Here is a 4838-nt window from a genome sequence, read left to right as displayed (position 1 = left end):
CAAGAACAGGTGAATGACAGTTTAGTCTTCATGCTTCAAAATAACACCCATTAACAAAAGTGACTCAGGTGAAAAAAAAAAGGAACAAGGGTAATAATAGTCATTCAAAAATCTGAATCCAAATGTATCAGCTTGGAAATCAACAGCTGTTGCTTATCACGTCAACAGCAATGACAAAGCTATTTGCACCACAAAAAGGAAGGGGGTGGGTTGGTGAGTAAACAGAAGGGAGCTAATCAGAGGCAGTTACTCTTACCTCAGTGCTCTTTTCAGTTGTAGCTTTGTTGCTATATGTTAGAAAGTGCTGCTTTACCTCCCTGAATGTAGCAACACATGTGGTAAATCTGTAGGTCATCCAGAGGAAACAACTACTGTAGGGTTGCACATATGGCTGAGAATGCTTAAAACAAGCCTGTAATGGATTCAGTGCTGAAAGAATAACCTGTGTAATCAACTTGAGATAATTAGCAGTATCAGAAGTAGAGAAGTTCAGTGAAGACTTTCCCTTTTACCAGAGGATGCTCCAGAATTACTTATGTATGGCATGTGGTACACTAATGGATTGATTACTGCTAGTGGGTTGGGGTTTTTTTTAGTGAATAATCTAAATATATTGTTCCTTTTGATCACAAAATGTTGCAAAATTAGAAATATGAACAGAAGACTATCTCTAAATCATGGTAATACTACCTTTAAGATAATGTGAAATGAAATACAACAGTTCTGTAGAACAGTCTCTGGGATCATCCATTTGCCAGGACTAGCAAAAGATAAAAACATAGTGTATAAATGTTCCCTTCAGTAATGATTTCAAAAGTGTTTCTATATGCTAGGACGTGACACGGTTATTTATTTCCCTTTAAAACCAGTATCCATTGCCTTACCCACCAAAGCTTCTGTTTTAATTTCAGAAAGAGCACAAAAATGTCAAAATACAGATCTGAAGTGATTTTAAAACCTGGTGGTTTCATATGTCTCAAAAATTTTTGTTCATTATGACAGAAGAAAGTTATTTCCAGGAAGGTTTGAAGACTGTTTTCTGGAAGGCACATTGAATTGCTAACTAATTGCAGTCACACTATTTGCTATATCATCAATGGGGAGCATTTTATAGCTGGATGCAGCTAGATTAATATCAATTAAAAATATGAGTTTGTTTTATCATGTATTTTTATTTAGTCTGACAGCTGCTTTCTGAATGGCACAGAAGAGTGCCTATGAACTGGTTATATCCCCTCTGAATAAACCAATTGTTATATTCTTTAGCTCTTTTACAGGTGATGAATTTCATAAAAGAGGCAGTTCAAAGAGAGAGTTCAAATTCTGCCTGTTGCCATGCCTGAAGCCCTTTCCCAAAACTGAGCAATCTGTACTGTCTGTACTGAAACAGGGCACATTAAAAGCAAAGGAATAAGAAAATATTGGTAGAAATTACATAGGCATGAGTACAAAGATATCACTGGAAAGCTGAAAAGAGGTTAAAAAAAGAAACCAATAGGAAGGAGGGGTAGGAAATACTGGAGGAAGGCTGACACTCCCTTCTGCCTTTTTCATCTAACATTCTCGTTTTGCTTGCTTTCCTGTGATTGCTGTACCTTTTGAGCCCTTTGAGATAAATGATAGCTACTTACACAGCTTCTTTGTGTGTTCTATAAAGTAAATAAACATTTAATCAGCTTCAAATTTGTCACAAAGCATTAACAATGCTTTTGTGATTAGGGTTGCACTTCAAAACTCTTTTAGTAACTGAGACAATGAAGCACAGCATCACTGACAGTGCTTCCACTCACCAAACAAGAAGTATTTCAGCATTGCATGAAGCTTCATGTTGTTCAAACCCATGTTATGCAAAGCTTGCCAATATCCTTATGCTGGATTGCTTTGCTATGCAGAAATTCTTAGGGTTTTGTTCCCAAATTTTTCTGCTGAAATCCCAATTCTGGCTGGCCTTGCTACTGACACCAACATTACAACATTGGCAAAACAGGGAAGATGAGCTGCAAAGCATTGTACAGTAGATAAGAAACAACAGGGGAAGTTGTAGAATTCCCTAAGCTTGCACAGAGGTCTTCTGTATCAACTCCTTTTAAATACAAATGAAGTTGACAAGATCGATACTTTGATTGTCAATTACATTTTTGGTTGTGGTGGCTGCCTACTGAAATGCCCTGTAGAATGTGCCAGACTCTTGACAAGTAATAGGGAAGGTAAAATATTAAAATCTTGTAAAACACTATGGCTTTCTAAGTTTTCGCTCGATTATTGTTTTGGGGTTTGTTTGGTTGTTTGGGGTTTTTTTGTTTTTTGAAAGGGGATGATACTGAAGTTCTTACTTTTTTTGGAACCGAAAGAGCATTCTTCCAGTTGGTTTCTGCATGGGAAAAGACAAAGAACTTACTCCAGTATAAAAGAAATGGGAAAAATTCCTTTGGTTAATACTAGAAGGGCAACCTTCCAGTACAGGTGGAATACCAAACACAGTGACGACTTCTCAAAACATAAAGAAACAAAAATTTCACTATCTATATAACTAAGCAATGTTGTATACAATTACTGCAAGAAAAGATATATAGAATGCAGAAAAATCAGTAATTGTAAAACTTTGGTGCTGCTATTACCATATTTTAATATTACTTTATTTATAGAAAGCAACTTGAAAATGCACTACCCATTTATCAATATGCTGATTTTTTTTATGTGTCCCTAGTAGAAGAACAACCTAAGCTTAGTGAACAAACAAGAAAGCTTGGATTTCTTCGGGTCTATCAATTTTAACTGTCAGAATACATTAGGAAAGGTACTGTGGCTGTCATACTTCTCATCCTCTACCTTTTCAAAATATGTACGTCTATATCAAGCTGCTTAATTTCTTCCTCAATATAGACTTTATCTTCAGAAAGCAACTTTAGTACCTCTACCCTTAGCTGATAAATTATACCCTTTGCTTTATTAATTAAAAATATTCTGGAGGCCACCACATGAGCAAAACTTTTGTCAAGTGTAGAAACATTTCATAAAGCTCCTTATCTTCATATGCTTTGCCAGTTAACACTCTAAACTGAAATAATAAAAGAGCTACAGAAAAACTCTCTTTCAGAATCTTTTATTAAAGGCCACTAATAAGTGAGATATGCCCTTGACTCTGTACTGACTGGTTTTGTCTTTCCTTTTTATTGGATGGGCTTCCAGTCTACAAAGGCTTCCTACATCTCTTCTGAATCTAGACAACTGACCCAACAGCTAACTCACATTAAGTTTTCAGGTCTTCCTTTACCCTTTCCTTTCAGTTCTCTCACTTCAGTAACATCCTTAAGAGTAATATAGTGAAGTTCTTGCAATTCAAGAACATCACTTGTCAAAGCTCTGCTTCCAGAGCTTAATCATATGTTTTTAAGGAAGAGTTCAAATGGGGGACATGCCTAACCTCCAGCTAAGGAAGTGCTCTTCAGTTTCTGGTTGAATTGGGTTTGGTATTTTTTGACAAACATTCCTGCAATTTGGTTGCATGGTTCAGCTCTTCTGAGAAGCTTCAACAATTATGAACTGGGAACTAAGGATCAAGAGTATAATCATTCTGCCTAAGTTAGGCATTGATGGGTTGGCTAAGACTAGCTGTGCTCTAGTTTAGGATCTTCTGTAATCAATGGAGAGAAGTAGGAACCTCTGAAGTGTGTTTCATTTCATTGTAAGGATATGAGATATTTGTCCTCGTTTGATGTAGCTGTTTCCATTGGGTAAAAGGAGTGAGTCACTCGGGGTGAGATTATTAGCTTTTAGCATTTGCTGGGTGAAAAGAATCTCAGTTCAGATGTCTGAAAACGAGGCCCCCAGCTGATAGGAATATGTTCTGGGAAAACCTGAATATAAAATATGAGATTCTTTCTCAATGCAGTCACTACATTCTATTCAGCTGAAGTTGGGAAATCTTTTCTTCTCTGGGCTATGCACAAATATTCACTGTGATGATTCTGTTTCCATTTCTGCCACATGCCCAAACTTGTGGACTTCCTTATACAAAGTTATTTGTGTTTATACTTATTTTACTTTAAGCATTACTTTATTTTTTCTCTGATTCATCCTTGCCTTTCCAGGTATACTGATTTTGAAAATGGCAGTACGCTACTGAACTCCAGCCATACATCAGATATGTTTCTCCCTGTTCAAGACTTACAAGCCTGTGATTTGCTCAGGGTTGCCAAGAAGCTAATTATATCAAGCCATCATTTCTTTCTGGGATATAATTCTCATCAGTGCATACTGGCATTTTTATGAACTTACTGAAAACCCAAGACAAAGAAATCTGAACCCGTTCATGGTATAGTGGATTTAAACCCAGTCCCCAGTAAATAACAAAAAATTGTAATCAGCCTCTTCAGGTACCTTAAGAGTCTCAAGGGAAAGGACATACAGTATGGATTGGTTAAAAAAAGAGAAAGAATTGGGCTTCCAGTCACATTTGGAATGCATTTTAGAACTGCCATTAGTGGTATCAATGGGTCTTATGATCAGCTGCAAAACTAAGCAGTTTGCTGCAGTGAGGAAAAAAATAGTGATTAAGACATTGTAGATAGAGCTAGTCCCATGTCTGAGTACTAGGCTCTAGGCTAAGAATGAAGAAGAGGGAGATTTGGAAGAGGATTTTTTATAAACCAGGCTATCTAAATGAACATAATCCACACTGTCAGTTATGTGTCTCTATTTAAAGGTAGACTTGTTGCCAGTGGGTTCTTATAGCACTTTTGTAACTCTAATGTAGTGGTCCAGATCCTCATTTTAGCTCTGATGACAGAAGGATCTAGGATTTGGTATCATCCAAGCCAGTTGTGAATTTCCTGCAA

The 4838-nt window shown here is 36.7% G+C and overlaps 1 long non-coding RNA gene across 1 annotated transcript in view; it reads right to left on the bottom strand.

Moving 5' to 3' along the window:
• Positions 1 to 1693: 1693 nt before the first annotated feature.
• Positions 1694 to 4838, bottom strand: part of LOC113478692 — a 10882-nt gene continuing 7737 nt past the window's right edge. The window contains exon 3 of the long non-coding RNA XR_003398115.1: positions 1694 to 1706. This is a non-coding gene — a long non-coding RNA (uncharacterized LOC113478692). The remainder of the gene's footprint in view (positions 1707 to 4838) is intronic.

Source organism: Athene cunicularia, assembly GCF_003259725.1.
Source record: "Athene cunicularia isolate RWA chromosome 3 unlocalized genomic scaffold, athCun1 chr3_part1, whole genome shotgun sequence".
NCBI lineage: Eukaryota > Metazoa > Chordata > Aves > Strigiformes > Strigidae > Athene > Athene cunicularia.
The sequence above is the reverse complement of the archived record's forward strand: the minus strand, read 5'-3'. Positions and strand labels throughout refer to the sequence as shown.